This window comes from Lepidochelys olivacea (assembly GCF_965140295.1).
Source record: "Lepidochelys olivacea isolate rLepOli2 genome assembly, chromosome: 11".
NCBI classification, from domain to species: Eukaryota; Metazoa; Chordata; order Testudines; family Cheloniidae; genus Lepidochelys; species Lepidochelys olivacea.
The window spans coordinates 52386705-52399685 of NC_140421.1; the positions used below are offsets into that span (position 1 = coordinate 52386705).

Sequence of the window (12981 nt, forward strand, 5' to 3'; positions counted from 1 at the left end):
TCTCAGTTAGAGCATGATCCTGCAAACTCTGATTCATGTGAGTAGCCCTTACACAGGGCCAATTTTAGGAATGGGTGAGCACGGCAGTGGCCATGGGTGCCCGCTTCTGTGGGGTGCCATATTGCTGCACTTCTCAGTTTGTTTGTTTGTTGCACTGCTCTGATCAGGTGGCCATTTTTGCTCTGCTGATTGGCCAGCCTTCCCCCACTCCCAGTTGCTCATGGGGGCGGGAGCGTGAAAACCTTTTTCTGCCCTGCCTGGCAAAACAGCAAAGACAGCTGCTGTCCTTTGTTTATTCAACAGACCTGCTGAAGTCAATGGGACTACTCAGATGAGTAAGGGTTCTCAAAATCTGGCCCATAGTTAACACCAAGAAAAATCTCATAGGAAAATGGAATACTGGTTCCTTAGGCATAAACTGAAGTTTCAAGATGTCTGAAAGGTTAATTCTTAAATTTGAATTGCTTTATAATAACATATTGTACTTTATGTCAATTGCTCTCTGAAGCTAAATAATCCAGACCAATTTCATTTCCAAGGGTTTTTTCTGAATACAGATAGTGAAGACTTGCAAAAGTGCCTACTAATTTTGAGTACCTCGTTTTTGGGTGTCCAACTTGAGACCCCTTAAAAGGGACTGATTTTTTCAGAAAGAACTGAGCATCCACCCACTGAGAATCAAGCCACTTTAAGGGGTATCAACTCGGACACCCAAAAATGAGGCACCCAAAATTACTAGACACTTTTGAAAAGCATGCCCTACCTAGGCCTTACTTTTTAATTCCAGTTTCAGAAATGGATTATCATTACTCCAGTGTCAAGCTATCATACATGTATGTAGTGTCTTTCTCTCAAATTCATGTTCATTTGCCTAGCAGTCCTTACCTCCTATACATCACGATTAGACACCTCTGAAGTTTCTGTATATTTGAATGCAGGATAAGCACTTGCCTGTGTGAAAGCTGCCACTCCATATTTCCCTTCTTTCTATAAATCACAATGATAAGTTCCTAACGACAAAACATCCTCTCAGAGAAGTGCTGAAATCATTCTAATATCACTTACAATACATTATTGTGGTAATTGGATTTCGGGGGTGGATAAGACATAAAATCAAACTCCTCTTCAGTTGTAGTCAATAAAGTTTCCATGACTCTTTGTGCAAGTGTAGGAGTGTTAACCCTGGTATTCTGGCCAAATACCAATTCAGGAGATTACATTCTGCCTTCCTAAATTCTCCCGAGTAGGTTATGTTTTTTCCATACACAAAGAGCAACCATACACAGATACACTTTTTATATTACCTTTTCTTTTGTAGTAAAAGAACAAAAGTAAGACCTCCAAGAGAGAATACACAGTGTGAGTTTCTTGTCTAGCAGACTACATCTACATACACTAAATGACTCTGCAGCAAGGCAGGGGATTTCACTCCATTTAAAGGTATCCTACACAAGACAAGTCAATAGGCACAGGTTACATACAGCACAAATTGGATATAGTATTCTTCTTCACTTCTTATCCTAAACTATTTTTAATATTGCTGTTGCACTCCACCACAGAAGTGGATGCATTTCGGTAGTGGATGATCCACATATAAATATATGCTTATGGAATATTGTGATACTTAAAATACTTTGGAGATCAATGAATTGAGTTGCAATAAAAATCCACTTGTTAATGATCATCACCACTTGAAGTTTGAAAGGATCATTAAGCCCTCTGTTTAAGATATTTATTTCTAAAATCATACTCTTCTATGCAGTTTCTGCAGTAATTGTTCACTAATAGCTGTGTTAACAATAGCTGTGGGGTTTTTTTGTCCTTTCTGTTTGTTTCAAACACAAGACATATCATGAGGTATTTGTTTGTCAGACGTGGTTATTTTTCCCATTAATCCTATTGTATGCTCTTCAGTTTCTTCAAGAAGGAGCATGACACATTTTTTACTGTAATTCTGTTCACCAATAAACCCCTGAGTCAGTGACTGTGCTCTTTTGCAGTTTGGGTATGTTTGTTTTTGTCTGGGACAAATAGCTAGAGAATCCTCAGAGGCTGAAGCTGATATTTGAAACATCACTGGACATTTCAGATAGTGAGCCTGAAGTTCACTGAAGTTCAGGGTCAATATGCCAACTTCACCTTACCCTTCATTTGCCTTCACACCACTTCCAGGGATTGTTTGAAATGTATGGTTGCCACCCGGCTGGCAACTATCAAGAAGGGTTATTTGTCCTGTATTGCAACCCACAGCACCCAAAGTTTGAGCAGGGAATATAGCATTCTTGAAGGGGAAGCAGCATTGTCTTGTGGACTGATCATTAGATTTGGAGTTAGAAACTGCCAATATCCAATCCTGGCTCTGGCATTAACAATATGCCCTTGTGCAAATCAGTTAACCACTCTGTGTCTGTGTTTAAGCATCTATAAAATGGGGACAGTACTAAATTACATACCTCTCAGGGGTGTTCTGAGAGTTAATTAGTTAAAGTTTATTCCATGCTCTGAAGATATAATGTGCTATACATATTATTAATATTAGTGGTGAACTTCCTCCAAAAAGAACCTTTTTTACAGAGCATAACTGAACTCTTGAGGGAAGTATTGAGTGGAAAGTGTGGCTTCCTTTCTGGCATGTTTTGGGGTTACAGAATTGCAGCAATACTAAATTAATGATAATAAGAAGGGCCAAGTTAAAATTAAACACTAGCATTTCTTGTTCAGGAGTACCTGGATAAAACTAAAGCAACAGTTATGCCTGAGAAAAAACCTCTCCTGTGCATCTTGTCTGCTTGTAACAATCATGAAACAACTTCCAAAGGCAGATTCCAAACAACACTTGCACTCTCCACTCTGAAAAAAAGTACACACCCACCTCCTTCTTTATCAGCAGCTGGAAAACAGTAGCCAACATGATGACCTAAACAAACAAAAAACACTCTAGCTTGTTAAAGAAACCAATGGGATTTCAAAGTTAAAAAGCACGTGTCATATTTAGACATTTTGGTAAATACCTGAGCATTTAAAAACACAAAATATTTTGCTTATTCTTCTTGTTTGCTGTTACAGGAACACTTATTTCTGTTCTTCATGTGAAGTGTACTAGAGTCACCAGAATTTTATGGTATGGTAATTCAGTTATAAATTTAACTGAGATAGTTTTATGATGGAGATAACACCATTATGGATTGCTTTTTGTTGGAAGTGTAAGGAGGCTCTAGGACTACTACAATGTGACCTACACTAGAAAATCCTGCCACATTTGACAAATAAAAACCTCTCCCAGCTTCCCAAATAAGTGTTGAAAGTAACTCCCATTTACATCAGTGATTGTCAAAATGGAATAATTTCAGTGATGTTACTCCAAACTTACACCAGTGTAAATAAAAGCAAAATTTCACCCAGTAATGACCAAGCATGTAGGACGAAGCTATGGACTGTGACCTTCTGGTGGTAAACCACAGAACAGCTGTTGTAGAGAGCTGAGAAATTCATGACAGAATTTGCTGAGAGATATTGATATAGAGGTGCAGAAACACAGCTGCCATATATGGCAAGCACTTTTAATATAAACACAGCCTTCTTTTGAGAGATCTTGGTGCCCCTTTGAAATGGAATAATGCTAGAGATTTCTGCTCACCATCACAGTTTGTTTCCCATGTCTGTTCTCTGGGCTGGTACAGCGAAGAGCAAATTCCATCACATGTTTCTCAACTCCCTACAATAGTTGTTCTATGTTTTACCAGCAGGTCACAGTCTGTAGCTTAGTTCTACATGCTGGGTTAGTACTTGGATAAATTCTTCTTTCATTGACACTGGTGTAAATTGGGAGAGTAACACCATTGAAATCATTGGCATTATTTCATTTTTACAGCACCATGAACAGAATGTGGCATAGTCAGATTGATTCTTCTTCTACTTAGAACAGCTTTATAACAGTGTAACTTAGGTGGTGTTACTTCCACTGGAGAATGGGAGAATCAGGCCACTGCTGCTAAATATCTCTATCAACCAAGTTATATGGATATCTTAGTACTCTTTAAACAACAACAAGTGTGGCCTGACTGTCCTAATTAAGCTCATAATATGTACAAAGAGAGATTTTAAGCATATAGGAGCCTAATTTTAGGCATCTTTGTTATTTAGGCACCTAAATAAGTGGCCTGACTTTCAAAGGTGCTGAGCACACAGGGGCTCTCATTAAAGTAATATGTACAAGTGGTTTGCTGTTCCGTCTAATTTTGAATGTTGCAAAGTGATGAGGCCTCTATCACTCACATAGCATATGGAATAATCTTCTGAAGGACCTCACTGTCAAGAATCACAGAATCATAGGACTGGAAGGGACCTCGAAAGGTCATCTAGTCCAGTCCCCTGTACTCAAGGCAGGACCATGTCCCTGACAGGTGTTTGTCCAACCTGCTGTTAAAAATCTCCAAGGATGGAGATTCCACAACCTCCCTAGGCAATTTATTCCAGTGCTTAACTACTCTGACACTTAGGAAGTGTTTCCTAATGTCCAACCTACACCTCCCTTGCTGCAATTTAAGCCCATTGCTTCTAGTCCTATCCTCAGCAGTTAAGAAGAACAATTTTTCTCCCTCCTCCTTGTAACAACCTCTTATGTATTTGAAAAATGTTATCATGTCCCTTCTCAGTCTTCTCTTTTCCAGACTAAACAAACCCAATTTTTTCAATCTTCCCTCAGAGGTCATGTTTTCTAGACCTTTAATCATTTTTTGTTGCTCTTCTCTGGACTTTTTCCAATTTGTCCACATCTTTCCTGAAATGTGATGCCCAGAACTGGACACAATACTCCAGCTGAGGCCTAAGCAGCCTGGAGTAGAGCGGAAGAATTACGTCTCATGTCTTGCTTACAATTCTCCTGCTAATACATCCCAGAATGATGTTCGCTTTTTTTGCAACAGTGTTACACTGTTGGCTCATATTTCGCTTGTGGTCTACTGTGACTCCCAGATCCCTTTCCACAGTACTCCTTTCTAGGCAGTCATTTCCCATTTTGTATGTGTGCCACTGATTGTTACTTCCTAAGTGGAGTACTTTGCATTTGTACTTATTGAATTTCATCCTGTTTACTTCAGACCATTTCTCCAGTTTGTTGAGATAGTTTTGAATTATAATCGTATCCTCCAAAGTACTTGCAATGCCTCCCAGCTCAGTATCGTCCACAAACTTTATAAGTGTACTCTCTATGCCATTATCTAAATCACTGATGAAGATATTGAACAGAACCGGACCCAGAACTGATCCCTGCAGGATCCCACTCGTTATGCCCTTCCAGCTTGACAGTGAACCACTGTTAACTACTCTCCGGCATGGGTGGTGGATGAACTCCCCCTTTGGGGAGGGTAACCCGCCGACCCTGCCCCTTCTGCCCGAGCCCTGAGGTTCCCCCCTTCCCCTACGGATGGAGGAGCCCCGGCCCACCCACCCTAGCCACCCTAAGCTGCCAGTTGGCCCACTCCAGCCAGCCCCAGCACCAGGCCTGTCCAAGACTCTGGCCCAACCCCCAGGCCAGCTGCAGCACCTCACCGGGCCTCCCTGAGCTCCCCAGGCAACCGGCTGGAGCTGAGCCTCCACTGGCTTCAGGGAAGGGAGGAGGGGCCTGGGGGTGGAACATGGGCAAGGCCACAGCCTGGGTCAGGGGAGGCTTAGCTTGCCCTGGCCTTTGATATCTGCCACCCATGCTCTCTAGGAATGGTTTTCCAACCAGTTATGCACCCACCTAGTTCCGTCTAGGTTGCATTTCCCTAGTTTGTTTATGAAAAGGTCATGGGAGACCGTATCAAAAGCTTTACTAAAGTCAAGATATACCACGTCTATCGCTTTCCTGCTATCCACAAAGCTTGTGACCCTGTCAAAGAAAGCTATCAACTGGGTTTGACATGATTTGTTCTTGACAAATCCATGCTGACTGTTACTTATGACCTTATTATCTTCTAGATGTTTGCAAATTGATTGCTTAATTATTTGCTCCATTATCTTTCCGGGTACAAAAGTTAAGATAACTGGTCTGTAATTCCCCAGGTTGTCCTTATTTCCCTTTTTATAGATGGGCACTATATTTGCCCTTTTCCAGTCTCCCTTCTATTCAGATTAAGTTTTCTATTTCCTAATTTCATCCTTTCTGTCTCAGAGATCATAGCTGTTTTGCTAAATAACTCTGTACTAAATTACATGATAGGAATTATATAATAAACCATTTCTCTTCCTTCTGGGTGTGTGTTGTCTTTGCTCTTTACACAACATTAAGAATATGTGGAAAGTATGTGACACAATTAGATTCCAAATAACCATGTTTGCTATCTGTATAAAACATAGAAAACACAGCTACTTCTATACACTGCTGCTGTGTTAGGTTCTAGTGGCTTCTGCCATAGAAGAGGTCACGCAGAGGCTCATTAGAGGGCTCCCAGATTATTTAAAGGGATACTACCCAAATCATATACAATGCTTTTAGCCTTCCATTATTTCTACTAGTATGTTCCTCCTTAGCTGTCACTCTAAATCAGTGTAGTTGGCTCCAAAAGTTGTAGTAAAAGTTGGCCAAGTATGATTAGAACTTCAAGTCATACTGACAATGTGTCACAAAAGGGCAGCACTGGAAATCAGTGAAGGCTTTCTGAATAGGTTTAAAACAAGAAGATAATACTTAGTAGTGAATAGAGAAAAATATAATGAATTTTGCCATTTTGCTGGGTTGATGACAGGGCAAAAAATACTAGATTTTTTATCCTGTGTTGGACCAACTCTCAGTGCACACTCTGTGTGGTCTCTTGTACTCAGCATCTTACTTGCTGTGGAACCCCTTGCTGTCCTCCCTCAAGTGCTTACTCTGAATATTTTCTTTACTGCTGCTGGAACCATCATCACTGGTCATAGGACTTGATTATTTACAAGGCACTGATAGCCATAATAATGAACTAATATTTCTTACATATCAAAATATTTTGGAGAAGATCCATGAGCTAAGTGAGGGAGGAGATAAGAATGAGGGGAAAAACAGGCGGACTCTTCAGTGCTGACTAGACATTTAAAAAGATTGGGAGTGAAAACTAAAATTAGATAAAACATTGGTTGGGCAACAGCTTATCTTGCTGTTCCTGTTTCGTGAAGGGAACTTATTCAGGCTCAGTAGTTTCCTGATGATGGTCATAAATGAATAAAGCAAAAATAAGTCTCATCCATTAAAGTCAGTGTGGACTAGTGAATGGGGCATGGGCAGGGAGCCAGAAGACTTGGGTTCTACTCTCAGTTCAGCTATGAATGCCTGTGGGATCTTAGCCAAGTCACTTAACCACTCTGTGGCTCAGTTTCCCCTTATTTAAAATGAAGATAATATTATTTACTCATCTGCAACCCAGGGAGTCACTCAATACCAACTGGCAGAGGGCACATCATACCGTAACTCACTTCAGGCCTGACACTCATTTTCCCAACACACTGTTGCCATTATCTGTATCCAAAAGGTGCTGTGTAAGGTATCATCTGCTAGCCAGTAACACACTGGTCAGTAATATTATTGTATGCTGTATATAAAGATGATGTATAAACGGTTTTAGATGTGTTGCTGGAACTATGTTCTCAAAAGGTGTTTTGCAAGCAATGCACAACCCCAACTTGTCTTAGACAAAGGAATATTGTTTCATCTGTTTTTCTGTGTCTCTAGTGTAAATTGAGCCAGGTAACACCTCAGGACAATGAAAAGTACATCTACATACAAGGGAAACAAAGCCATCAAGCTAAATGAGCGGGGCTGAGCGTGGAGGGAAGACCATTTAACTATCATGACAGCGGATGGAGTCTGCACTTCCCAGGAAGTCTTCCTGGCTTTTGAAACAGAGACAGTAGAGTTTGGGAAATATAAGCAGAAGCAGAAAGCCATTTGGTATGCATCACTAGGGGATAAAGGGAGAGCAACACCCTTTGAGTTCATGAAAAATGAATCCTCCTAGCCTGAAAACCAAGAGTAGCTGGAACTGACTGTAGGTGAGAAAATTGCTTAGATAAAGGTTGTAACTTGCTGAAGTTAAGTTTTAGTCACTAGAAAGTGTAATTGTTTTTGTTTTACCTGTAGCCATATCTATGTCTTCTATTCTTTCTTATTATCTCTTATACTCTGTTCTTTGTTAATAAACTTATTCTTGTTTGACTGCAAAACTATCTCATTGCTGTTACTCTTGGGGGAATTCTGCGCAATGCAGAGTTTGCACAGAAATTAATGTTCTGTGCAGAATTTCCTTTTCCCCCCACAGAAATGGGCTGCTGAGCTGCTGGCTGCCACTAGATTTGGCAGAGCCGAGCTCCAAAATAGAAGACACTGTGAAGAGAAGGGGGACAGAGCTGGAGGATTCTGGGCAGTTGCAACTCCTGGCATGCCCTGAAGGAAGGAGGTGGCAAGCAGGAAACTCCACACAAGCCCAGGACCAAGCATCAGGCTGTTTGTCCCTCTGAATCCCTGAGCTCTAGCAGGTAGGGGGTGTGGGTGTTTGGGCTGCCGGGGACCCAGCAGCTGGGCTCTGGGAGGTAGGGGTGTCTGGGCTTGGGAGCGCCATGCAGTTGGGCTCTGGGGGAGGGGGTGTGGGTGTCTGACTCCACAGCTGGGCTCTGGAGGGGAGAGGGCAGAGAAACAGGAACTGGGTTGTTGTAGGGGTTTCTTTAACTCTCTACACCTGGGGGAATTTTTTGTGTGTCTGCATTGTTACAGATATAGTTGCTGACAGTTATTTTGAAATAAATTACCAAACTAATTAAAACTGACGTGAATCTATAGTGTTATTCTGACAAATAAAATATGCAGAATTTTGCAGAATTTTTAATTTTTTGGCCCAGAATTCCCCCAGGAGTAGTGCTGTGTATTAAATGGAAGGGTGAAGTGTTCAGCTAAACTAACAGGCTGGTGTATGTTCTGTCTCTTTGGCAGCAGAAAACTTGATAACTTCTGTGAGAGGGACTGGAAACTGCAGAGGGAGATGGTTTTGGGGAGACTCAGGACTGGAAGAGCTGTTGGTGTCATCCTGCAAGGCGTAACCAGGCTGGGGGAACCTAGGATGAGGCCATTATGCTGATGAAAGCTACTTGCATCAGGGCTCTGAGCCAAAGCTGCACAGCGTAGAAGCACTCTGGGTTACAGGGCAGGCAGTGGTGAAGTCCCAAAGCGTCACATTGGCATAGTCCAACAGGATTTACTGTTTACTACTTGCTATTTGGCTCACACTCAAACCACAGTTGCCAACTTTCATGTGGTAAATAAGCACCCCAACTTTCACAATAAGCCAAAAATCAAGCTAATACCATTTCAAAACAAGGCCAAAGCAAGCCAATCCCTAAGAACCCCAGCACTCTATGTGACTAGATTCCCCCCCCCCCCCACAGTCTGGGACTGTAGTGGGCCTGCTGTGCACCCCTGACTCTCTTCCCCCTCTTGCCCCTGCTTGCCCCTTGTCTCTGCTTGCTCGGAGCGGATCAGAAAAAAGAAGTAACAAGCTGCAACAAGCCAAAAACTAGCCAACAAGAAACTCACAAGCCAATTAAACCAAAAACAAGCCCAATTTCTGCAATTTTTTTCGTGGGTTTGGCATGTCTGACTCAAACCACTGATTTACTAGATTTTTCAGCGATTTTTCAAGTGAGAAGGCTGAGTGGAGTCAAAGAAAGTTTACAGATTAATTGTTTTTTGTTTGTTTATTTTGGGCAAGGAACTAGAACAAAAGGCATTTTAAAATGAGCAGCAGCAAAATAACCACAAAGTTAGAACTAGACAGATTGGAGGCCGATCAGAAAGAGAAAGAATGCGAAGCTGCAAAAGCAGCTCATGATCACCAAAAATGGGAAGCCAAACAGCAAGATAAACAAAACCAAGTAAGAGAAGCAGACCAGAGAGACGAGGAGAGGGAGGCAGAAAAGCAACAACAGGAGGAAGCACACCAGTGAACCATGGAACTAAAAAGAGAAAGAAGCCCAAGAAAGGGGGAGAGAGAGACTGTATAACCTGGATATGATGGATAAATATGGACACAACCCACAAGTACTCTCTCTTCCTCAGGAATAGCCTGATGGGACAAGCTATGCCCTGCATACAAAAAATCAGATTGAATTGAGGAATACCTTACAACTTTTGAAAGATTCTATGTGTTGCATAAGGTCCCAGAAGACAAGAAATTCCCCACGCTGGTGAAAAGGCTTTTGGATAAAGCATTGATTGTATTTAATGAAATGCCAATTGAATAGGTTTGAAATACAATGAATTTGAAAAGGCTGTATTGCAAAGGTTTCAAATCACCCTTGAAGTGTACCGGGTGAGATTCAGAAACTCAAAAAGGATGTTAATATGAGTTGTAGAGAATATATGTATGATTTGATCAGGAAATGGGCAGAAGGAAAAGGGGCAGAGAATTACGACCAGTTATTTGAACTTTTTGCATAAGAGCATTTTCTAAGTATATGTATGCTCTGATGAAATCAGAGCTGCTCTTTGAGATAAATCGCTAATGTCTGTGCAAGAGGCTGCTGATCTGGCTGATTCCTATGCACAAGACAGAGATTCCAGTGAGCACAAGCCTCCAAGTGAAGGGCAGAGGGAGGAAAGTGGGAGGGTTGAGCCCAGGCATTCACCTCCACAGAACCGATGCCGTCCTGGAAATCACATTTGCAGATCTATGTCATAGGAGGACGGACCCAGAAAGTATTTCACATGTAATTCCACCAAGCATCTGAGGGACAATTGCCCTAAACAAAGGGAATCTCAGCCTACAACCATCCAGCCACAGCCCAGATTAATGCAGCTGTTGTAAACACAGGACCCACAGAGGTGCCTGAAACATTCCTGATAAACTTTGTAAGGTCCGGCCCTTTGGAGGTTGCTGCTGAGTTTATTAAAGTCGTCACAGTGAATGGCAAAGAATGCCTAGAGTGGAGAGACATTGGTGCCCAGATCTCTCTGGTTAGAGAGGGCATGGTCAGGAAGACTGACGGGCTGCAGGGAGAAAGTGTAGAGCTCCTGGCATTGGGAAGCTGTAAAACCAGTGTGCCTTTAGCTAAAGTGCATTTGGAGTGGGAAGGTGTGGAAGCCATTTTAAATGTTGGTGTGTTGGATTGAATTCCAGCAGAAATACCCATAGGAAATGATGTATTAACTACGTCTAAAGTTGTTTAATACAAACTTGCTCTTTTCTGAATGTTGGCAGAATGAAAGGCTGTCTTGGAAACACCTGAAACTGGGCTGCTTGATAAAAAGGAGTAATAAGAAGATAAAACTTCTGATGCCAGAAGTAGTCACAGATTTGATCCTGTGTGAAATTTTAACCATTTTTCACCAGTGGCTCAACAGCCTTCCACAAGAAAATGATGAAATTCTGCCCTGTTGGAAAAATCAAGAGTTGTGTACATTTGACCTTGGCAGAAAAGTCAATGTTTTACAAAGAAAACATTTTGTTGTTGTTGTTTGTCAAAATTACAGTTCTCTGCTTGTGAAATTTGTCTGTCTTTTTGTTTCATTTTTCTTTTACATTTGAGGTGAGATTGAAAAATGTTTATCTTTTTCATTAACCCATATAAATGTGGATTTTATATTTAATTATCAGGTGTGGGAATGAAGTAGAGGAATTGGTATGTGTGCAATTGTTCATCAACCTTGAAGCCAAGAAAACAAATAGAAGCCTATGTTTACATAGCTTAGATATTCAGAGCCAGAGCGTCAACTGGTGTAAATTGATATAGCTCCTTTGAAATCTCAATCATCCAGTCAGATTAATAAAGGGAAGTATATGGAGACAAACCGATTTACTCCTGCTGAGGATCTGGCCCCCAGCTGTTACTGAGCTGGTGTGAATAATTAAATTGTTTAAAATATGGAATGAAGAAACAGGTAGATGAATGTAGGGGTTGTATTTCTATTTCCAGCTTTACTCTCCTGGCTTTTGATTTCACAAGAACCCCCAATAAATTATAACCCCTGGGTTGGAGAGTAAAATGTTCCATTTAAATTCTTTAAATAATACAGGTTTCAGAGTAATAGCCGTGTTAGTCTGTATTCGCAAAAAGAAAAGGAGGACTTGTGGCACCTTAGAGACTAACCAATTTATTTGAGCATAAGCTCATGAAAGCTTATGCTCAAATAAATTGGTTAGTCTCTAAGGTGCCACAAGTCCTCCTTTTCTTTTTAAATAATACATAAATGCAAATGCCTAATTTAACTGTTGCGGTCCTTTCCCCTACCAACCTTCCCTTCTGCAGTCTCCCCAGATAGCTCCAGCTGCTATAACCCCCAGGCTTCATTCTGACTTTGACCACCACTGGAACACTGCGCAGCCTGCATGGCTATGGCTGTTCTCTAGCGGCAATCACTTGAGGAGCAGTTGGCTTGATGTTGAAATCCAGTTCCATGAACCTGATGGAGGGTTTGGTTTAAACCTACAACGTTTGGACCACACACTCCTTGAAATAGTAAAGAGCCAGTCTGTCACAAGTAATGTGCTTGGTCTCGTGGGGAAGGTAGAATCCTCTAGTTTATCATTTGATGGAGTGGTAATGTCAGAAGCATCCAGTGAGGACTCAGACGAGATTATCTTGGGGTGGGGGAGGGAATGGTGGCTCTAGAATCATGTTTTGCATTCTGCCTATCCCCCAGTGCTCTGAGAGGCTTCTCCCAATAAATATCTGAAGAAGATAGTTTATGGGAAAGCCACTTTCCACTTATGAAGCTGCATAGCATATTCACAACTAGAAATTAAGTGGACTCCAATTTTTCAGTACACAAATGACAACCGTGATGCTTCAGAATCTGAATTCTGACAACAGAAATTTACTGATCATTCATTATTTTAAAATATTCCATATCATGCGCATGATTAAAAACTGGACATTTATTATACACAGTACTGGAATTTACTGTAGTGTTCGTGGTATTTCCTATTCTAAGCACTGTGGGAGAGGTTCATATTATGTCGTAAGCATACACTTTTA

The 12981-nt window shown here is 41.3% G+C and overlaps 1 long non-coding RNA gene across 3 annotated transcripts in view; it reads left to right on the plus strand.

Moving 5' to 3' along the window:
- Positions 1–11468, plus strand: part of LOC311528504 — a 69010-nt gene extending 57542 nt beyond the window's left edge. For 2 of the 3 annotated variants that reach the window (XR_014713614.1, XR_014713616.1), the window contains 3 exons: positions 7688–8007; positions 8274–8490; positions 8942–11468. This is a non-coding gene — a long non-coding RNA (uncharacterized lncRNA). The remainder of the gene's footprint in view (positions 1–7687; positions 8008–8273; positions 8491–8941) is intronic. The other variant, XR_014713615.1, reaches the window with a different exon arrangement.
- The last annotated feature ends 1513 nt before the right edge of the window (positions 11469–12981 follow it).